The 23,716-nt window shown below is 50.7% G+C and overlaps 2 pseudogenes across 2 annotated transcripts; both read left to right on the forward strand.

The window, feature by feature from the left end:
* Positions 1 to 2,442: 2,442 nt before the first annotated feature.
* LOC307095362 (melanoma-associated antigen 10-like) lies at positions 2,443 to 5,406 on the forward strand (annotated as a pseudogene). Its single transcript has 3 exons — positions 2,443 to 2,472; positions 3,855 to 3,946; positions 4,464 to 5,406. The product of its transcript is annotated as a melanoma-associated antigen 10-like (transcript).
* Positions 5,407 to 7,231: 1,825 nt separating this feature from the next.
* LOC307095363 (EOLA-like protein) lies at positions 7,232 to 8,497 on the forward strand (annotated as a pseudogene). Its single transcript has 2 exons — positions 7,232 to 7,413; positions 8,264 to 8,497. The product of its transcript is annotated as an EOLA-like protein (transcript).
* Positions 8,498 to 23,716: the final 15,219 nt, after the last annotated feature.

The following is a 23,716-nucleotide window of genomic DNA, read 5'->3' on the forward strand; positions in this document are numbered from 1 at the left end:
CTGAAATCTAGACCATAGTAAGTCCTGGTTTCAGAGACTCTGGGGTTTGGTTAGAAGGAGTGGTCCCATATAGGCAGATGGTATGCCAAGGACCCTGGAAACCAGACCAGAGTCAGTGGTGGTCTCTGAGACTCTTTGGGTTCAATAGAGGGAGAAGGACTCCATATAGGCAGATGGTTTACCAAGGACCCTGAAATCTACACCAAAGTCAGTCCTGGTCTCAGAGACTCTGGGGTTGGGTGGAGAAAGTGGGAACTCATACAGTCAGATAGTGTGTCAAGGACCCTGGAAGCTAGAACAGAATCAGTACTGGTCTCAGAGACTCTGGGGATTCAGTAGAGGGAGAAGGACCTCATATAGTTAGATGGTGCTCCAAGGCCCCTGAAAGCGAGAGCAGAATCATTCCTGGCCTCACAGACTCTGCGGGTCCAGTAGCGTGTGATGGACCCCTTATAGGCAGATGGTGTGCAAAGGACCTGCCAGAGGAAGGTGAGGGCCATGAGGGTGGCCTGAGGGACCATTGAAATTAGACCAGATTCAGTCCTGATCTTAGAGATTCTGAGTGTTGTTTAGAGGAATTGTGAACCCATATAGTCAGATGGTGTGCCAAGACCCTGGAATCTAAACTTGAGTGAGTCCTTGTGTCAGAGACTCTGTGGGTTGGGTAGAGGGAATAGGACCCAATATAGGCAGATGGTGCTCCAAAGACCCTAGAAGCTAGAACAGCATCTGTCCTGGTCTCAGATACTCTGGGGGTTCAGTAGAGGGAGTAGTATCCCATATGGGAAAATGGTGTGCCAAGGACCCTTGAACAGAGACCAGAGTCAGTACTGGTCTCAGAGCCTCTGGGGTTTGGGTACAGGGAAGAGGTTCCCATATATGCAATTGGTGCTCCAAGGATCCTAGAATCTAGACCAGTGTCAGTCCTGGTTTCAGAGACGCTGGGGAATTGGGTAGAGGGAGTAGGATTCCATATAGGCAGATAGCGCACCAAGGACCCTGGATTCTAGACCAGAGTCTATCTTGTTCTAAGAGACTGGGGGTTTGATAGGAAGACTAGTACCCTGTATAGGCAGATGCTGAGCCAAGAAAGGTGGAAACTAGACCAGAGTCAGTCCTGGTCTGTGTCTCTGGGGGTTGGGTAGAAAGAATAGGACCACATATAGGCATATGATCTGCCAAAGACCCTGGAAACTAGACCAGAGTCAGTCCTGGTCTCAGAGACTTTGGGTGTTGGGCAGAGGGAATAGGACCCCATATAGGCAGGTGGCTCGCCAAGTACCCTAGAAACTAGAACAGAGTCAGTCCTGGTCTCAGGGACTGGAGGTTCAGTAGAGGGAGTAGGACTCCATATAGGAGGAAGGTGCACGAAGGACCCTGGAAACTTGACGAAAGTCAGTCTTGGTCTCAGAGATTCTAGGGGTTCAGTAGAGGGAGAAGGAACCCATATAGGCAGATGGTGTGCCCAGGACCCTGGAACCGAGACCAAAGTCAGTCCTGGTCTCATAGACTCTGAGGGTTCATTAGAGGGGAATTACCTCATATAGGCAGAAGTTGTTTCCAGGACCCTGGAACTAAGACCAGAGTCAATCCTAGTCTCATAGACTCTGGGGGTTTAGTAGAGGGGAATTACCTCATATAGGCAGAAGTTGTTTCCAGGACCCTGGAACTAAGACCAGAGTCAATCCTAGTCTCATAGACTCTGGGGGTTTAGTAGAGTGAGAAGGACCCCAAATAGGCAGATGGTGCGTCAAGGACCCTGGATGCTAAATAAAACTCAATCCTGGTCACTGAGACAAGGGAGTTCAGTAGATGGAGTAAGACCCCATATAGGAAGATGGTGTGCCAAGGTCCCAGGTAGCAAGACTAGAGTCAGTCCTGGTCTCAGATTCTCTGGGGGTTCAGTAGAGGAGTAGGACCCCATATAGGTAGATGGTTCACTAAGGACCCTGGCAGCTTGATTGTAGTCAGTCCTGGTTTCAGAGTCTCAGGGAGTTTGGTAGATGAAGTGGGACCCAATATAGGCAGTTGGTGTTCCAAGGACCTTCCAGTCAAGGTGAGGACCCTGAGGGAGGACAGAGGGATCATGGAATCTAGCCAAGACTAATTCCTGCTCTCAGAGACTCTAAGGTGTTTGGCTGAGGGAGAAGTACCCCATGTAGGCAGATGGTGCATCAAGGACCCTGAAGCTAGACCAGAGTCAGTCCTGGTCTCAGAGACTGTCAGGGTTCCGTAGATGGAATAGGCAGGCAGATGGTGCGGCAAGGATCCTGGAAGCTAGACCAGTGTCAGTCCTAGTCTGAGACTCTGGAGTTGAGTAGAGGAAGTAGGACCCCATAAAGGAAGATGGTGCCCCAACGTCCCAGAAATGAAGACCAGAGTCAGTCTTGGTCTCAGAGACTCTATGGTTTTGGTAGAGGAAGTGGGACCCCATGTAGGTAGATGGTGTGCGAAGGACCTGCCAGAGTCAAGGTGAGTACCCTGAGGGAGGACGGAGGGACCCTGGAAGCTAGACCAGAGACAGTGCTGGGATCCCACCGAGGGGATGACCACAGACAGCATGTGCTGAAATGCACAACTAGGTCAGGATCAGGAGCAGTACTTGAGAACGGCAGCGGGTGGGCCCAGGACCTTCCAAAGTCCTTAGGCAGGCCTCATGGGAGGATGATCATAGGTGGCATTTTCTTATTCCTGCATCTGGGTTTGGCAGTCTGGGGCTTGGGTATAAAGAGCAGGACCTCACTTCAGCAGAGGGTGGGCCAGAATCTGCCAGAGTTAAGGGAGATCCTATGGGAGGACTGAGGGAACCTTGGATCCCACCACAGTGCAAACCCCTCAGATACCCTCACCTGCCTTCAGCCCTGGGGTTTCTGGAATCGCTTTCCCATGGATTCTCCCACTCCCTTTGCTCTCAGGAATCTGAAAGAGGTGGGGCCTTACACAAAGGGTGTGCTATATGGACTGCAGAGCCAGGACACTCGGGCACTGCAAGTGGCCAAGCTATTGACCATGAGGGAAGAAGGAGGGGGAATTGTCCTGCAGAACAAATGGGGGCCTCATGGACATTCACCCCACTTCCACTTTCAGCTCTGAGAGACCCCAGGCAGGGCTGTCCAACAGAGAGCACTCTGATTTTGTCTGGGGTGGTGGGCCTCAGTCAGGTGAGCAAAGGAGGAGAGGGGAGGTGTCCCGGACTCTGAGTTCCTATAAGGGGAGGAATATGAGGAAAGGCAGCAGGAGCCCAAATGCTCCTCCCCTGCTCCCGAGTCTTGCTGTCTCCTTTCAAGGTTCAGCTGAGGACTGAGGGAAAACCTCACATCACAGCTGGTCGAATCCCCGCCTTACTTTGCCACTTCTGTCAGCCATGAGAGAAAGTGGAACGTGGTGTCACTCACGTCCTCCACCAGTGACTCAGGAGGGTGAGTTTTTAGTCTGAAGGAAAGTGGCCTTAGTTCAACACAGGAAGTTGTCCAAGACCCTGTCAGATGTCAACGTTAGGACTGAGGGCACTCCCCGTCTCAGGGCAGATAGCCCCCACAGAGTTTGGGCATGTCATCCTGTATCCTGTGGGATGTCCTGGGCAGGTGTGGTCAGATGTGGGGCCCCCTCACTTTCTTCTGTTCAGTCTCAAGGGTGTAGCCTTGTCCTGAGAGTTTTGCCTCAGGGCCAGCAGAGGGGAAGTTCACGGGCCCTGCCAGGGGAAAGGTGAGAACCCTGAGTGAGGACGCAGAAGACCATCCAGCCCAGAACAGTGGGGAACTCACAGAATCCTGGCCTTTCTCTTGTCAGCACTGGAGGCCCATGGCTGTGCATGCCACCTGCACGCTGAGGTGTTTCCTTTTTTCCTGTTACAGGGGCTCCAGGAGCCAGGGTATAAAGGCCTTTGTCTGAGGCACAAAACACAGGTCACAGAGCAGAGGAGGTCCAGGCCGTGCCAGCAGTCAAGGTGAGGTGCCTGCCTTCACCTAGAATGTGTCCCCAGGTTCTCCCCCATGCCAAAGTAGAGGAGAACTCCTGCAGCACCCGACCCCACCACACTGCCAGCCACAGAACCCTGACCTATGCCGACTCTACCTGGAGAACCATCTGACTTCCTCATTCAGGATCTTAGCGGACAGGCCACCCAGGAGGAGAGACCCCAGTGAAGCCCAAGAGCACCGCTAAAGAGGAGACCTGTAGCTCTGCTTTGTTAAAGCTGACAAGGGTGTACCCAGCTGAGGCCACTTATATTTCCTCTCTCCACAGGCCTGTGAGTCCTCATTGCCCACCTCCAGTCCGCACTCCTGTGGCTGCCTGACAGGAGTCATCATGCCTCGAGCTCCAAAGCGATGACACTACATGCTTGAAATTAGCGAGGCTGAGGAATAGGATACTTCCCCCTCATGCTCCTCCACCTGCTCCTCCTCTTGTCCTTTCTCCATCTGCTCCTCCTCCTCTTCCTCTTGCTATCCTCTGCTTTCAAGTAATGCAAGCTCCTTGGAGAAGGAGGAGGAGAACGAGGATGAGGAGGAGGAGGATGAGGTTCATGCTGCTGCTGGGACACCAAGTTCTACCCGGAGCTCTCCAAGTGCCTGTGCCTCCCCTTGTGCCTTTGCTGCTGCTGCTCCATTGAGCCAGTCCAGCAGCCAAGAAGAGAAGGGTCCCAGTACCTCCCGGGCCCTGCCAGATTTAGGGTCCTTGCCCAGAGACGTGTTTGATGATAAGGTAGCTGATCTGGTGGGATTCCTGCTCCTCAATTATCGCACAAAGGAGCTGACCACAAAGGTAGAAATGCTGAGTAGCGTCATCAGAGAGCACCAGGACCACATTGCTGTAATCTTCAGCGAGGCCTCTGAGTGCATGCAGCTGGTTGATGGCATTGATGTGAAGGTAGTGGACCCCACCAGCCACACCTATGTCCTAGGCACCAACCTGGGCCCCACCTATGATGGGATGGTGAGGAATGAGCACAGTATGCCCAAGACTGTCCTTCTGATACTCATCCTTAGTATAATCTTCTAGGAGAATGATTGTGTCCCCGTAGAGAAGATATGGGAAGCACAGAATGCCATGGGGGTGCATGCTGGGATGGAGCATTGCATCTATGGGGAGCCCAGGGAGCTCCTCACCAAAGTTTGGGTGCAGGAACAGTAACTGGAGTACCAGCAGGTGCGCAACAGCCAACCGGCATGGTACAAGTTCCTGTGGGGTCCCAGGGTCCACGCTGAGTCAAGCAAGTTGAAAGTCCTGGAGTTTTTGGCCCAGATCTATTGGAGTGACCCCAGTTCCTTCCCACACTGGTATGAGGAGGCTTTGAGAGAGGAGGAACAGAGAGCCCAGGCCAGAATTAGCACCACACATGATAATACTGCCATGGCCAGTGCAAGCTCTTCTGCCATGTCCAGTAGCTTCTTCTGCCCTCAGTGAAGTCCAAGGCAGATTTCTTTACTTTGTGTTTTAAAAGGGAAGTCAATGATCCAAGCAGTGATAGGGCAGACTAGGGGATTATAGTGAATAACATCTGTATCTCATTCCTTTGGGTTGACCTAGAAATGGATCTTCTTTTATTTTTGGTATTTTAAAATGTTACTTTAAGTAGAATGTTTATTAGCTTCAGAATATAAGTTTACAAATGACAAGGGTCACACAGTATTTAACTTAAGAGAAAGAGCTTTGCTATTTTGTAAAAACAAATTGGGAATCATTCATTTTATTTGTACTCTGTAACCAGAGAACATGGACTTGGAATATGCTTTTTTTAAATGTGAAAGAACATAGCTGTAAAACAGATAAAATAGTTAATTTTTTATTCCTGTATCATTTTTAGTGTGTCATTCTGTAAAAATAGAGTATATATACCTGGATTTTCATAGCTTATTCAAGAATGTAGAAAAATAAACATCTAAAAAACTCTTCTCACTGGTTCATGTGCACCCTAAATATTCATTGAGCCTCTGTCCTCATAAGGAAAGGCAACCCAGCCAGAGAAAGGGGGGGATGCAGAGCAGAGGAGCTGGGCACCAGGACTAGAAGGACACTGGGCTGGGAAGGGAGTGAACACAGGCTGCTTTTGTTCCCGGGCCTTGTCTTTGAGAGTAGGTATGTTTCCATGCACACGAGGACATAATAGCTGATGTGAGGTTTATGTCCTTTAAGACAGGAGGGGAAGAGTCACCCAGAGTGGAGGGTTGCTCATGTGGAATGTGGTACTGAGGCTCAGGCACTATGATGATGATGTGTAGCCTCTGGTTGTGTCTGTCCTATTATGGTACAGGCCAGGTACTCAGACCCGTGGATTCCAAGCTCCACCAGGTACTAGGATCCCCTTCCCCAGGGAAAAGGCAAGGATAGGGTGTGATGCAGTCAGGGCCTCCATGATCCTGGGCCGTCTATTCATCCTGCTGTGCCACCTTCCCCACCACCGTTACTTGAGAATTGAATTCTAGGATTTGTGGATCATGCCCACCCCAGGGCCTGGCCTGGGGTTGGTGTGTGTGGGTACTGGTGCCAATTCTTCCTGCTCCTGTTAGTCCTTTCTGTAGGCTGCAGTGGGGGCCAGGAGTGCCTGCTGACAGCAGATAACAGTGGTTCAGCCTGGGGATGGAGGAGGGTGGCTCCAAAGGGGCCTGAGCGAGACACCTGGCAGGATGATCTGAGCTCACACGGTGGTGTCCCAGGGCCCAGCTTAGGTTGCATCACAACGATTTGCAACCAGCAGGCCAGGAAGCAGGACCAGTGTGCTTGGGGACCTGCAGTGCCTTGGGGTGAAAAGAGGAGGGAGCTGACTGTTTTAGGTTGGGTGGGGATGAGGAGAAGCAGCACAGCCCAGGAGGGTCTGCATTGGGAGAGGACTAGAACCCACTCATCCGGTGTGAAGCCAAATCGCCCTTCCTCCCTCCTTTGTGCTCCCCTGGCCTCAGTGACCTTCTTTGTAGAACTGACCACATCCTGTGTGAGTGCCTCTCCTTACCTGTCTCTACCTTCTTCCTTGAGCCCCCTCCAAAGAATCCATCTCATGGATGAGGCATCTGCATTACCAGCCCTTTCCATTGGGCCTGGCCGCTGACTGCGTGGGGATAGGAAGGAGGAGCCTCTCCCACCATCCCTGTCCGTGGGGTTCCAGGTCCCCAAGGGTTATTGGGGAGAGGTAATCCTACAGACCATGAAAATGGAGGGCTGATGCATGATGCTTATGGACAGTCACACTTGTGGGCTTCCCCAGGCCACGTGAGGCCCAAGGATCTCTAGGGAGATGGAGTTCTCATGCCTCTCCTTCCTGCAGCCTTATGCAGGCTTTGTTTTAAATGTGGTCAAGATTCCAGACTCATTGGCAACCCTAGTGAGCAGCCAGGGGAACTATACCATCACCACCCTCATTGCACACAGGGACTGGGAAGATGCCCTCTGGTGGAAGCTGCTGCTGGAGAGGCTGGGGTGGAACCCAAGGCAGATTCAGGCCCTGCTTGGGGAAAGGAGAAGTGTGGCTGAGCAGTGATCATAGGCAAAGTGTGACACCCTGAGCACAGCTCACACCCCTCCAAGAGTACCCCCAGGACCTTGCTCAGGGGTTTGGGGCTTATTTTCTTTTAAGCCTGTGGTGGTGGGGCTGTGGTTTCTGTAAGCAGCACACCTTCAAAGGGGCCACAAGGGGCCCAGGCTGGGGTTCCGTGGGCTGAGTTCCTACGACCTGGGTGAAGCCTTCTTTCTGTCCACACTGGACCTCAGTTCCCATTTGTGACCTGAAAGGCAGGGACAGGTCCAAGTCTGCATGTGGTGTTGCCTGTGTGCACACATGTGTATTTATGTGTGCGCACACATGTGTGTGTGCGTGACAGACCAGGGGAAGCTTCACAGCACACAGAGAATGTCAGGTGGCCTCCAGACTCAGGCTGTTTGCCTGACTTCACACACCTGCCCCACCCCCACTGCCCATGACATCCCTCAGTGGTTGCCCATTTGCTCACCCCTCAGTGGTTGAGGTCCCACATCAGCTCCTTTCACCTGGTGAAGAGCTTGGGACCTCATTGCCTGTGGGTTCCCCACAGCAGTCAGGGCCTTTCTGACTTGTACGTGCTGCCCACAGCAGTCGGGCTAGGACCTGCCCATTAGTGGACCAGGCTCTGTCCTCTTCTTTCCTTCTCTCCCCTGGCCTCACCCAGAATTCCCTGAACAGTGTTTGACACATCGGAAGTGCTCAGAGGGACCCAGCTCACTCCGTGTCCCTTTGGTGAAATCAGCTTAGCCTCTCGTGGGCGTAACTTTGAAGAACCAATTTCTCTCACAGGAAACCTTTGGTTTATGGAAGGGAAAAGATCACAGTGCTTCTCTCGTGGTACACGGGGATCCCTGACATTGGGGCAACTCTGCAGTGCCCAGAAAACGTGGCTCCTGAGGAGGTTGTGGAACTGGAAAAGCAGGCTGTACTGACCAACCTGAAGCAGAAGTACCAGACTGCACTTTCAAACCCTGGTGGTTACTGGAGCCATACCCAAAAAAAGGGGGAAAGGCTATCTTCTAGGTAGGCATCCCACATCTGTGGTATAACAGTTAGCAGATGGGGTGGCCCGGGTTCTAGGTGGGGCTCCCTGTAAGGTGCCTGGAACTTGGGTTAGAGACACTCAGATGTTGATCAGAAATTTCCTGGCATCATAGGGGGACCCATGAGTAAAGACCCTCCTGTTTCAGGATGCATAACTAATGTAAGGTGATTGCCCCAAGGTCAGGAGCCAGGCAGCTCTGTCTCCTATCCAGTAGGCAAGGCTCAGGGGACCAGATCTTCCTGAGCCTGTGTCAGGACCCCCTATCCCAATCCTTGGCTGAGTGGGAGAAAATGAAAAAGGACGACAGGGATGAATGTCTTTCTGGGGCCAGGATTTCTAGTCTCCTGAGGCTCATCTGATGATGTGTGTGGCACAGAAACAACAGAACATGGTCCCACAATTTTCATTGCCCTGTTTATTTTCCTCCATATAGTTTTGCCTTTCTTTATTAAAGCCTACATGGAATGGAGAATACAAAGTGGTGATTGTTTTCTGTCACCTATGATCTTACAGGCCTGCATTGCCCTTGAACTGCTCACAGAGTGAACAGTTGCCATATAAGGAGTCGACCCCTCCTCCTAGTCCTTCAGGTTCCTTGGGTTGGGTCATGACTGAAAAGTCAGCCATCATCATATGAATAACAGATGTTATACAAATACATCATCAAATCATGTAGTGTGTGATTTAGGGGGCTAGGGGCCAGAGTCCCGATCCCGTTGATTCGGGCAGTAGCCAGGGGAACAATCATGCCACTCCCAGATATGCCCTCCCCACTTGGGCCACCTTCCTCACTTGCACACCAGACCTCAATGGCACTACTAGCGGGCCACAGAACCGAGAACTTGAATATGCGGGCGGCACTGGGTCCCTAAGGATTGCGTGATTTCCTCTGGGCCTTTTACTTGATTCTTCGGTGCCTTTTTAATGCTGAATTCTTGCTAGGTGTCTGGTAGGGGGCAGCTGCTTATTTCTCTGGGAAGGGGTTGAGGTGGTATCTGGCCAAGTATGATTCATCTGGTTCCCTTTTGTCTTGATGTTCTCGATGAGCCAAGGCTTGTCTTTCTGGAAATTGCTGTTACTCTACACCTGAAACAAAATTAATTCAGTCATTCTGGGAGGAAATATGTCCTTTTGACATTAAGTGGCCTCTCAGAATCTTTTGTCATCCCTGCAGGTAATCTCTAAGGGGCTACAGTTTTATATGGAAATCTACACTTTCTCATCTTTGGAAAAATACTGTCTGATGTGAAAGAGTTATCCCCTGAAATGAAACGCTTCCAGTATTTCTGGGTCTACTAGAAAGGTGTTTGTGTAACAGATAATGTGGGACATGGGAGGACTTACTACTTTACCATCATCCTGTTCTCTGAAGAGGAAACTGGAGAGTCACCTGGGCGTAATTTACTGAATCAGATTCAGCAAGCAGATGGACAAAACTCTTCAGGCTGTCAGATTCAAATATTTGCTCCTTGCCCCTTTGTCAAAGAACCTCACATTGGAAAGATCTTTCTCAATGATCCCGGTGTCTCTGGCATCATTCCAGTGCACAGACGTGAAGGTGTCATTCCCCATTATCCCTAAAGCTTTCTTGGGAAGGACAGTCCTAGAAGATCATTGTTTCCTTCCACTTGGACAGCACTTTGGCTTGAGTCCTCTGATTGTGGGTTGTCTCGGTTGCAAGCTTAATACCGTGTCTCTCCAACACCTGTGATAGGACCAGCTTGGCTCCGTGAATCTCATGGGTACACAAACACGGCATGGAGATGCTCTACATTAAAAAGCATTGGCTACTCTCATCCTATCACTGAACTGTGGGGTCACAGCAGGGATGCCCAATATATACTGCCCACAAAATTCTAAGCCTTGGGGCAATCAGCTGCTTAAGTCATGTGATTACACCAGCATAGCCATGGGTGAACCTGAGCGCTGGTGGTGAAGGATTAGAAAAGACAGACAGAAGAATAAAGCCAGGGTTAGGTGGGATGCTACCCTCTGATTAGAGAGACAGTGCCATGGCCTGCAAGCCGAGTCTTTATTTTATAGCCAGTTTCCACTAGACAAAGTAAGGGTGTGGTCAAGATATTTACAATGTTGTTGATTTCAAATCTATTCAATTATATGCACTTGAACTCTATTAAGCCCACATCACCCAGCCACGTGGGACCACAGGTTTGGACCTTAAGGTCAAGCTCACAAATACAGCCTTTGGCTATAATTGTGCTGGGACTTGAAGGTAGCTTTGCCATGAGAGGATCATATCCTCTCATTAGTCCGAGGCCTAAACCTGTCCAAACGCTGTAGCCGCTCTCCACAATCCTGTACAGGTGGGAGCACAAGCAGTGGTACCTTCCCATGGTACCCTTCTATCTCGCTATTCAGAGTATTAAGATCAAAGTTACCCAAAACAGTTAGAGAACATGGATCATAAAAACTACTGTGGTATCCTCTCCTCTATGGTGAAGATGACTTGAATTTGACTTTTGTCCCATCCCACACCCACAATCTCATCTATGTTCAAGTACCTAGTTATGATTATTTTCATATCTGCTTCCTTCAGTCATAGTTACCTAAACAAGTTGTGATTTTCCTTGGTAGTGAGTCTGTGTCCTTGGCCCATGAGTCCTTGTCCCATGTCTTGCACTAAGTGGTATAGCTTGTGCTCTCTGAGGGTTGACACTTTGTTTCTAAAAGTGGAGTGCAAAGGCATTTGGGAACAGAATCCTCCCAAGGTGCCCCTCAGCCTAAGGACTGTATCCTTAATGGAGCACCTGGGTCTAGATTCAGGCTCAGTCCATGGTCTTTGTGCCAATAAACCGGATTACAAAGCATTCATTCATGAAGTCAGTTTATTCTTGGAGGACATGTCCAAGAGGATAGCTGTTGGTGGGTTTGGGGTGGATGTGGTTGGCTCCTAGTGTCGCTGGATATACAGCTAGCTCCCTTCAGTTGCCTACCAAACAATTGTTTCTTAAAGGAGTTATTTAAAGGCTGAAAAGATTTCCTTGTGCACTTTGCTAGCTCATGCCTCTAACTGTTAGTTATTTGAAGGGACTTGGCCATTTTATGTGAGGAAAATTGGAGAGAGGACTTTGGAAACCACCGTCTGGAATTTGGTGGAAAGAGGGTGTTTATTTGTTATGATCTAGGCACCCTTGCATCCCAAGGCTTCTGTAGGACCATTAGCTAATGTTCTTTGAAGCAAGAGCAACCGAATTTCCACTGTGGTGAAGAATCTAGTACATCAGGCCCATCCTTTCCTTTGAATATGAAATATTCACACTGCTGACTTCAGTGGAGTGGAAGAAAGCCATTAGGAAACTGGCCTTCCTCAGCTAAGCCTGCTGGGTCCCAGAAATCCAACTGTCGGTACCATGGCCACTAGTCAGACAGTCTTTATTAAGCACCATGTTCAGGACCTTTTGAGAAAGAAGAACAAAGCTATAGGAATCACAATACCTGATATCAAGCTATGCTACAAGGCCATTGTCATCAAAACAGTTGGTATTGATATAAGAGCAGGTATATGGATCAATGGAAATGAACAGAGAGCCTAAGAATCAACCCATACCTATATTGGGAAATTATAATTAACAAAGGAGGCAACAGCATATGATAGGGTAAAGACAGTTTCTTCAATAGTAAATGGCATTGAGAAACTTGCATGTGAAAAAATGAATCCAAACTACCAACTTATACTATTCAGAAGAATTCATTCAAAATGAACAAAAGACTTAAATGTAAGTCGTGAAACCATAAAAATCCTGGAAGAAAGCATCGGCCATAAAACCTCAGACATCTCCCATGGTAATATTTTATGCCGATATGTCACTCCAGCTGTGAGTCTGGCTTCTGGCCGAGCCGCCCTCCACCTGTGGGAGCCCACTGACCACCCTGTAGGGGGGAAGTGGGGAGCAGCTCCTGTGTTGAGCGTCTGTCCCTGATGGTCTGTGCACATCATAGCAGCTGGTTGTACTGCAATTCAGTTGATTTTCATATTAGGATTTTACTATATAGGATAGCCAAGTGCTGGAAACAGTGTAAATGCCCATCGGGAGAAGAGAGGATAAAATAAACAGTGGTATCCTATATAATAAAAGGCTAATATGTAAATCGACCAAACAGTAAAACAACCAGTCACTATGACACACCCTGACCACCAGGGGGCAAATGTTCAATGCAGGAGCTGCTCCCTGGTGGTCAGTGCGCTCCCATCTGGGAGCACAGCAGTGGTGGCAGGAGCCTCTCCCTCCTCTGCAGCAACACTTAGGATGTCTGACTGCCTGCTTAGGCCTGCTCTCCACTGGGAGCAGGCCTAAGCCAGTATTCAGACATCCTCCAAGGGCTCCTGGACTGCAAAAAGGCACAGGCCGCGCTGAAGGACCCCACAAGTGCATGAATTTGGTGCACCGGGCCTCTAGTCCTATATTAAAGAAAGGCTAATATGCAAATGGAACAAACAGCTGAACTACTGGTTGCTATTACATGCACTGACCACCAGGGGACAGACGCTCAATGCAGAAGCTGCCCCCTGGTGATCAGTGCCCTCCCACAGGGGGGACTCTGCTCAGACAGAAGCCATAAGCTAGGCTCACTGCTGGCAATGCAGTGGTGGTGACAGGGGCCTCTCCCATGGGGAGTGGGCCTAAGCCATCAGTCCGACATCTACCAAAAGCTCCCAGATTGTGAGAGGGCACAGGATGGGCTGAGGCACCCTCCTCCCCCTGCCCCCCGAATGTACGTTACCAGGCCTCTAGTATTTACATAATGGAATACTACCTGGCAAAAAAAGAGAAGGCATTCTTAACTTCTGAGATAGCATGTATGGACATGGAGATTATTATGCTCAGTGAAATAAGCCAGTCAGAGAAAGAGAAAAACTATATGATCTCACTTATATGTGGAATATAATGAACAACATTATCTGACAAACAAAATAGAAATACAGGCATGAAGACATGGATCAGACTGACAGTTGTCAGAGGGGTTGAGGGAGAGGGGGATTGGATGAAACTAACTGAAGGAATTAGCCAAAGAATATGGACACAGATGACAATGTGGTGAGGGCAAGAGGGTGCGGGGAGGTAAGGTGCTGTGAACAGGGCCAAAGGAAGAGAAAATGGAGATATTTGTAAGAGTGTCAACAATAAAATAAAAATTTTAAAGTATCTTGGTATTTACAGTTATCTCCTCATAGGACATAAATAAAGGGCTAGTGTTCTCAGATGGGATGGAGGGTGAGGCAAGAGAGAGCAGAGTAATTCTGAAGGGAATAGGGTGCCTATGTGTCGGAATGAGGGCAGGAGATTCTGTGCAGCCTTAAAAGGAGCCATCAGTCATGACCAATTCAGCAGACCATGATCCAGGGATGGACAGGAGGGCACCCAAGGGAAGACCAGGGGAAGGGTGTTGTCATGAGGGAAAATGCTGGGATGAGGCAGAAATCCTGGCACCAGGAAGACTCAGATATCAATAAACCTCAGACAATCCCCAAATTGATTCATTCTCAATGTCACCTTCCTTCCTCAGGCCTGCTCTTGCATGGGCTCCAGGGTTCTACTAATTGTCATCTGGAAGATTTCATTCATACTGAGAGGAGAACTTAATTGTGAGGTAGAAGGTGGGCCATTGGCTATGAAGGCAGAAAATATCAGACTCCTGATGAATTCGGGCAAGGGGCCAAGACTGCACGATGCGCCTTACTAGCCATGTAATCCTGGGAAAAGTAGCTGGCCCAAGGTGCATCAAGTTGTTCCTCTGTGAAGGAAGTGGGTCTGATAATCTGTCTTGTGGGAATGCAGGACAGTGTGGAGTGTTTGTAAAGCACTGCACACAGTGACTTGTGGAGATTGGAACTCTGATGAATGGCAGCAATTTCTAATATCATTTTTATCCCAGATACTTCCACTTTGGCACTGTGATTACTTGTTTATTATGAAGATCATATTAGAGAATGTGCAGTTTAGTAAGGAATAGAATACCCAACTGGCCAAAAAGGATGTACCCAATTCATGGATGTATGCTGAAATTCAGGTGTGGGGAGCATTCACAGCTGGACACAACACAAAGATGCTAGAAAGAGAATCTAGGAACAACTCTTTCCCTCAGTCCAAACTGCTCTTTCATGCAAACAAATGCTTTCATTCATTTCACCCCCAGCCAAAACCTACACCGTGATAATGACTGGCCAGATCACACTCAAGATCATTAACATTCAATCCCAATTAGGCTGTGGGCTGTGGCTCTCCCAGTCCATCCTTACTCATGGCCCAGTAACTGTATTTCTGTAGAAATCTGTGCGGATGATGGGTATAATATGCCTAGTGATCATACTGTCTAATGTCACTGAGACTGCATGCAGTAAACCACCCTTCCTAACCAGGTGGAGATTTCCCTCTGGTTTATCCATGATCCCAAAGGAACTTGTCCGGACAATTCTCCATTTCACACTTCCCTCACACCCAGACACACAATGTGCTGCTTCCACCCCCAACTGCCTTACAATCAACCCCTCAGAGGGAATCACAGTTTCCCACATACCCTGGTTCAGGCCATGCACAATTGAGTGCTGTTCCCTGGAGGGCCATGGTCTCACCTGTTCTGTTACTTGTTCTATAGGACTTAGGGGACACCTAACCCCTTCCTTATAGGACTTCACCTCTTACACTATCATCCTGTGGGTGGGTGTGCCCTGCTTATGTTGGTGTCTCCACTACTAACACAGGGCCTTCCAGAGGACATAGGCTCAGTGAATATCTGGGGATTAAATGAACCACTGAGCAGGGGTCCTCTTTATTCAGATGAAATCCCTCCACTTTCTTGCCAGAACCAAGGATCCTTAGATAAATTGTTTCATGAAAAGACAGACAAGAAGAGATAAGAAGCAAAAATGAACAAACTTTTGCTTTTATTTTTTATTTCTTGACTCTATTGATTGTACTGCCGAGTTTTTTTCACATTTCCAATGAAATCCTTTTATCATGCCATGTTATCTAGTTTGGGATCATTAACTAGGATGGGAAGTGTCCCAAATTGCGTTACACAGTAGCAAATCTCTTACGCTTGAGCTGGACATGGACAAATATATATGTGACCAATGTCATTTACAAACTTACATGCTAACAGCTTATGAAAACTTCTATGTAAAGGACTAACATTAGAAAATTTCCTTAAAAATTCACAAAGTAATAAAGTATAAATTTCTTAATTATCATAGAAGCCCAAATCATCCCCTAGGCCTCACTACTGCTTTCTCCTCAAACACATAGTTGAAAATAGAATGCACTTTATGCCCATCAAATAAAGTTCATACACAAGGGCCTGAAAAGTGCCTGGGTGCAACTCTGGCTCAGGCACATTGGTTCTCATTACACTCAGGCCCTTCAGGCAGGGATGGGAGAGAACGGGGATCTCTGTCATTAACCCTGAGCACAAAGCTAAGGGCTTGCGATGTCGTGGTCTCTGTGTGCGCCCTGGAACCCCACAGGAACTCATAGCATGGAGGATCGCTATTGGGCACCTGTCTGTACACCAGGTACTGTTCCTGCACCCAAATTTTAGTGATGAGCTCCCTGGGCTCCCCATACAGCCAATGCAATTTCCCATCATGCAGCCCTATAATATTCAGTGCTTCCCAGACTTTCTCCTCAGGGGCACAATCTCCCTCCGCAGCAATCACCCACAGGAGTGTGACGAGGAGGCCGGTGTTAGGATATCTGTTCCCATCGCTCACCATTCCGTCATAGGTGAGCCCCAAGGCGGTGACCATTACATAGGTGTGGGCACTGGGGTCGACTTCCTCCACAACTACACCAAAGACCAGCTTCATGACCTCAGTGGCTGCACTGAAGATCTCAGGGAAGTGCTCATGGTACTCTTTGATGACACTACTCAGCATTTCTGCCTTGGTTGTTGGCTCCTTTGCGCGATATTTCAGGATCAGGAACTCCACCATTTCCATCATCTTTGAATGCAGTGCTTTTTGGAGCAAGGTATCGCCATCATCTTCAGGGCCTCCCTCAGTGTTTGGACCCTCCTCCTCGTGGCTGCTGGAGCTCTCATCTTCAGGATGGCTCCATGGAAAGGTTGCCAAGGCATGGAGGGACGGGCAGGAAACCTGAGGACTCTGGGGAGGATTTGGTGTCTCAGTAGCAGCCACCTCCTCCAGGCTTTCCATAAACAGGACTGAGGGGGAGGAAGATAGAGAGGAGGAGAGAGATACAGCCTCTTCATCCTCCTCCTCCTCCTGCATAACCCAGAAGAGCTCCTCCACCACCAGGTCGGGCATCTCCCTTGGGTCCTGATGGTCTTCCTCAAGATTGCCGAGCTCACTCATATGATGGCCAGGCATGATGACTTCTGCTGAGACAGTGACCGCGTGTGGGCAGAAGATGTGCGATGAGGACCCACGGGCCTGGGGGAGAGGGGAGTGTAACAGGCATGAGTTTAGAAACACACCCTAGGCTGCTCTGACAAAGGTGACTTATAGGTCTCTCCTTTAGGCGTGTACATGGGCCTCACAGGGCTCACTCCTGATCAGCCTGCCCACTAAGAACCTGAAGTAGGAAGTGACATGACATGACTGCTCAGGGTATAGAAGGCACAGCACAGGGTTCTGTAACTGACGGTGGGGTGTGGAGGTGTCAGGCAATGTGGGGTCCCCTGTGACATGGGTGGGGGAGCCTGTGGGGACATATTCATGGTTGGAACCTCACCTTAATTCCTAGCACTTCCTGGCCTTCTGCTGCTCCGTGACCTGAGAATATTTAGCGTAGACCAAGGCCTTCAACTCCTCCAATCTGCGGGCTCTGCTTGAGGGAACAAAGGGCCACCTCAGCATGCACATGGCAGGGACAGCAATGGGACCCCAGTGCTGACAGGAGGGGTGGCAGAACTCTGTGAGGTTCCCTCTGTTGGGGGTGGGAGGTTCATCACTGCACATGTAGGATCTTCACCTTTCCCCTGCCAGTGCCTGGCCCTTCACTGCCTTCTGCTGGCCAGAGGTTAAACTCTCCAACAAGACCACCAACACCTGACACTTCAGTGAAGAAACTGAGGGGGCCCCATATGTGGTCCCTCTCCCGGAGGATCAAGAACGGGTGACTGAAGATCTGGGTCCATCTATCCTGGGATAAGGCTCTGATCATTTCTCACCATAGCACACTGCAGGGTTTCAGACAACTCTGCCCACTGAGCCCAATCTGCCTAGACTGAGGCTTCACCTCCCTTAGATACACGAGTAGGAAGTGAGCCGACCTAACCCAAGCACTATTCTAAGTTTCCTAACTGCTGACAGAAGAGGTAGGGTAGGTCTAGGTTCCCATGAGCTCTGGTTCCCCTCACTGCTCACCTTGATTCCTGGCAGGATCTGGGACTCGTCTCTCTGTTGACAAAACGTGGACCTACGGGATGACCCAATGTGTGGTCTCACACAAAGGTCCTCAGCTTCCTGAGAGATCTGTGACAAAAGAGAACAGGTGCTCCATCTGCCCCCATCCCACAGAACTGACACCAGGGACTAGACCTGTCTGTTCCAGGTACAGAGTTCCCTTACTTTGGCCTCAAGGTACTTGCCTTCCTTCCTGGCTAGGCCTGGATCTGAATCCAGCTGACCCGATTTCACCCTGAATAACTGTCCTCAATGAGAAATGCTCATGAGGAGCAGGCATGTGGAAAGGGAGTGCATATCACACCCAGGTACGCTGCCTGGGGAATATGGATGCTGAGGACAGGACACCCCCTGATGCTGAGGGCTCTCTTGTTTTCTCAGGGAGCACATAGCTGCAGCTTTCCACAGAAAGCACTCAGACCATTAGGACCCTTCCACAACCTCAGCTCCTCTTTTCATGAACTGAAGCCATCCCCTCTGACCAAGGCCCTGTCCTTCCTGAGTGCCCTGAGACAAACATGAGGAGGAACCACCTCTGCAGACCCATGCCAGGCCTTTCCCAGGGCCGACAGCAGCACAGATTGGGTTCAGGGCACCCATTGTCTGGAGTGTGGTACCCTCCTTTCTGCCCAAGCTACCCATGTTCACTCGTGGAGTGCCTGGGACCTTTCCCTTCTGCTGAACTGAGAATGAATACTGCAGTCCATGTCCACTATCTCTCTGAGACCTCCAAGGTGGACTTGAGGACACACCACATTGACTATCATGCCCGAGTGACCCAGTTGTGCCATCAGAGCCTATGCCAGCTCGTCCTTATTTTTACTCGGGTGGAATATACCACCATCCTGCCTCAAGACCCACGCTTTGATTACCAGCATTGCCGTGGACACTTTCCATTGTTGCCCTGAATCCAGCACCTTCAGGACAATTTCCTCACCTCCCTTTGCCACTCCTAAGGTAGAAATAACCCAAATCCACAGGCCTAGCATGAGGCTTCCAGGTGCTACTGGCAGGAACAGGCACACTGGGGACACTTTTGACACTGGCCAAACCTCAGGCATACTTCAAGGTGTGCTAGGGGGCTTCCTGAGCCCTAACTCGGGTCCTTACCTCATATCCTGGGAGAGCCCTGCAGCCCTTCTTTTCCCTCCTGGAGCCTGACCGCTCAGCCCTCAGGGGGTGGAATCCCCTCTTCTTCCCGCAGGATCCTCACCGTGACTCCTGGCTGGAGCCGGAACCTCCTTTCAACCTAAGATGCCCAAATCAGGAAGAAAGCATGTGGTCATTGACTGGCGGCCTCTCAGGGTTCACAGTAGGTGTAACATGGGGCATCTCTGTTGTGGGGTCTGGGTCCCTCAATCTTCCCTTTGCATGTTCACCTTGACTCTGTGCAATACCCACGTCCTCCCCTCTTCTGCATATGTTGTTCCCCCTGAATTGCCAGGGCAGACATCAAGTCTGGGCTTCTGTGGTTCCTCTCTGTAAGGTCATTCACCACAGGGCCTCCCAAGACTTTCAGCAGGGCAGACTTCTGTGGACTCCCCTTTGCTTAGGGTTCCTGGATTCCCTCAGTCCTCCCTTGGGGCCCTCCTAACCCTTCCCTCTGCCACCTGAGACCCTGCTCCTTACACTAGACCCCAGAGCCTGTCAGACCTGGATGCAGAAGTCAGAAAAAGCACCTTGACTCTGGGCAGTGCCTCTGCATCCCATCTTTTGACCTGAGGCCTTACACTTTTTATCAAGTTTCCACTCTCCCTCAGACCTGAATGCTGACGTCAGGAGACACCACATGTGGTCAACCTCCCTGGGGCCTTCCACGGCTGAAAGCAAGGTGGCATTCTGTGCGGCCTCTACATTGGGAGTCTGGGTCCCCTCAGTCCTGACACACGGTCCTGACCTTGATCCTGGCTGATCTTGGTTCCTTCTTCTGCCAACCTGGGGCTGGTTTGTTATAAGCTCTGAGATCCTGATTGAAGGCATCAAATGCCTCTTGAGTCTGGGCAGTACTTCTGCCCTCCCCTCTGTGGACCTGATACATTACACTGTTTTTTTAAATGGTTTAATATTATTTATAATTATAAATTCTACAGGCCTGATGCAGGAAATTTGTGCAAGAGTAGGCTTTCCTACACTAGGCTGCCAGCACCATCTTCCCTCTGTCACCTGGGATCTGTCTTCCCTGCCAGCCCTGGCTTCCACCGGAAGGTTGTCTGGAAGGATGTCCTGTCTAATTAGCATATATTGCTTTTATTATTATAGATTACACATGACCCCCTCCAGCCTACCCCTATCCCCTGCATATCCTACCTAATAAAAGAGTGATATGCAAATTGACCCCAACTCCGCAACACCCACAAGCCACGCCCTCAAGCCACGCCCACCAGCCAAACAGGAGCAAATATGCAAATAAACCCAACCAAGATGGCTACAGCCACAGAGAGCCCCAAGGAGGCTTGGGTTTCCCTGGTAACAAAGGAAGCCAAGCTTTCCGCCTGCCCTTGCAGGCTAAAGCCTTCACTCCACGCTACAAAGTTTCAATTATAGAAGGTAAACAAATCCAAACATAAATGGCGACAGCCACTGAGCTGGAAAGAGCAGGAGGTAAAGGTTGCCCCAGGCAGTGGAGGAAGCAAAGCTTCTGGAGTCCTGGCTGGCCTAAGCCTCCACTCCAGGCTACAAAGTTTCAATTATAGAAGGTACACAAATCCCAAAAGAAATGGCTGCCGGCCACGGAGCAAGCAGGAGGCTTGGCTCTGCTCCTGGCTACAAAGTTTCAATTATAGAAGATACATAAATCCCAGATACCAGGGCCTCTGGCTTGGGTTGTCAGCGGACGTGGCCGGCCTGCAAACCACCACATGCCCTTCACCCAGGCCACCCCACACCACAATGGAACCCCCACCCTAATACAGGATACCCTTTAGAGCAAACCAGCTGGCCCCCACCCATGCACCAGGCCTCTAGCCTATCTAATAAAAGAGTAATATGCAGATTGACCATCACTCCAACACACAAGATGGCTGGCCAAATGTGGTCAAAGATCCTGCCCCCATGTGGACACAAGATATCCGGCACAAGATGGCTAGCAGGGGAGGGCAGTTCTGAGGGACCAGGCCTGCAAGGGAGGGCAGTTGGGGGCGATCAAGCCTGAAGGGGAGGGCAGTTAGGGGTGACCAGGCCAGCAGAGGAGGGAAGTTGTGGGTGACTGGGCCTGCAGGGAAGGGCAGTTGGGTGTGACCTAGGACTGCAGGGGAGGTCAGTTAGGGGTGACCAGGCCTAAAGGGGAGGGCAGTTAGGGGCAAACACACTGGCAGGGGAGCAGTTAGGCATCAATCAGGCTGACAGGGGAGTGGTTAGGGGGTGATCAGGCTGGCAGGAAGAAGCAGTTAGGGGCAATCAGGAAGGCAGGCAGGCTAGCAGGTGGGAGCCAGCAGTCCTGGATTGTGAGAGGGATGTCCGACTGCCCACCAGGATCTGGCCTAAACGGGAAGTCGGACATCCCTCGAGGGGTCCCAGATTGGAGAGGGTGCAGGCTGCTCTGAGGAACACCCCTCACATCCTCCCCTGCACGAATTTCGTTCACTGGGCCTCTAGTATGCATATAAGGTCATTGGTTGATTACATCCCATTGTCCCCAACTTCCCTCTGAGATTCCCCAATCTGTTCCATGCTTACATCTGTGGGTATCTATTTGTTCATCAGTTTACTTTGTAAATTAAATTCCACATATGAGTGCAATCATGTGATATTTCTCTTCCTCTGACTGTCTTATTTCACTTAGCATGATACCCTCCACGTCTCTCCATTCTGTCTCAAAGGGTAGGACAGCCTACCTTTTATACTACTGCATAGTATTCCATGGTATAAATGTACCACGGCTTTTTCATCAAATCATTTACTGATGGGCACTTGGGCTGTTTCCAGATCTTAGCTATTGTAAATTGTGCCGCTATGAACATAGGGGTGCATACATTCTTTCTCAGAGGTATTTCCGTTTTTTTAGGATACATTCCTAGAAGTTTGATTCCCTACACCTTATACCAAGTCCTGAGTCTCACTCAGCTCTGGATACAGAAGTGAGGAAACTCTGCACTTAGTCTTACCAGGGAGCATCCCAAGGCTGATAGCAGGGTAGGGCTTTATGGGGTACCCTAGTTGTGGGGTCCAGGGTGCCCTCAGTCGTCCTGTGGCTGTGCTCCTTACAGCGAACCCCAGCGTATCTCAGACCTGCATGGCAAAGTCAGGAGACAACTGAAGGGGTCATCTGGCATGGGATCTCCCATGGCTTGTAGCAGGGGAGGGCTTTTATGGGGTCCCCTACATTGTGGGGTCCAGGGTTCTGTCTGATCTCCTTCAGCGGACCTGAGGCTTTGCTCCTTACACCGAACCTCAGAGTCTCTCAGACCTGATGTAGAGGTCACCCCACCCTGTAGTCACCCCGCCCACTGGTCTTCCCTAGACTGATGATTCTGTTGTCCGGGTCGCCCCAATATTCTTAAGGGTCCTCACCTTGACAGCAGCAGGACCTGGGGTCTCTCCTCTGCTGCCTGAAGCCTCTCTCCTTCAATGAAACCCCCAATGAATCTCAGAGCAAATGCAGAAATCACAAAGAACAATGTGTGAGATCACCCCTCCCTCACTGCCAAGGAGGCCTGCCAGATGGACACGGTTCTGGGGTCCAGGGCTCCCATTGTCCCTCAGTTTCCTCAACTTGACATCAGCCAGACCTGGGGTTCCCCCTCTCCTGAAGTCCTCTTCCTTGTATCAAACCCCCAGTTTATCTCAGACCAAATGGAGAAATCACAAAACACAATGTGTGAGATCACCCCTCCCCCACCCCGGTAGGCCTGACAGATGGACCCTGTTCTGGTGTCCAGGGCTCCCCAATATCTCTCAGTATCCTCAACGTGGCAGCAACAGGACCTGGGGTCCCCCCCCCCTCTGCTGCCTGAAGCCCCGCTCCTTCTATCAAACCCCCAGTGGATCTCAGACGGAATGCAGAAATCACTAAGAACAATGTGTGAGACCACCCCTCCCCCACCCCTAGGAGGCCTGTGGGATGAACACTGTTCTGGGGTCCAGGGCCCCCCAATCTCCTTCAGGGTCCTCACACTGAGACTGGGCAGGTCCCGGACACCCTCTGCCGACCTGAGACTCTGCCATGACCCGAAGCCCCCCCGACTGTCTCCACCCCGAAGATGCGGAAGTCAGTCCTAGCCGCTCGCGGTCACACCGCACCTTGGGGCTCCCAGGACTGACTGCTCTGGGGCCCGGAGTCACCTTGTCTTCCCCCACGGCCGGCCCTCACCATGAGGCCTGCAGGTCCTGGGACCCTCCCTCTGTGAGCCGGGAGGCCGGACCCCCACACTGAGGCCTCAACCCCGAGACCCCAGGGGAGGTCCGTGGGCCTCACTCCCCAGGGCTCCCGGCAGGGGCTGACCTAGATCCCAGGGGACCTCCGTCTGGTCCTCACCCTGATTCCAGGCAGAGTCTGGGCTCCGCCGACCTGAGATTGCTCCCCTCAGCGCTTGTCCCCTCTACCGGCCCGAAGCCGCCTTCTCAAGATGGCGCTCAGCTCCCTCAGACGTCTCAGGTGGAAGTCTATGACATCACTTCCGGAAACCAATTCTGGGGTCACCCAGGATGCTACCAGGGGCGGGGCTCCGCTCCCAGTGTGCCCAGCAGCACCATCTGGTCCCCACCTGGGCTGGATGGCCTGGGACCCCACCCTGTGCTGACCAGGGTCTGTGCCCCTCAGGCCAAGTGTCGGCCTCCCCCAGGTCCCTCTAGGAGGTGGGGCGGGAGGGCACAG

The sequence above is a fragment of the Cnephaeus nilssonii genome (assembly GCF_951640355.1).
Source record: "Cnephaeus nilssonii genome assembly, chromosome: X".
Lineage (NCBI taxonomy): Eukaryota > Metazoa > Chordata > Mammalia > Chiroptera > Vespertilionidae > Cnephaeus > Cnephaeus nilssonii.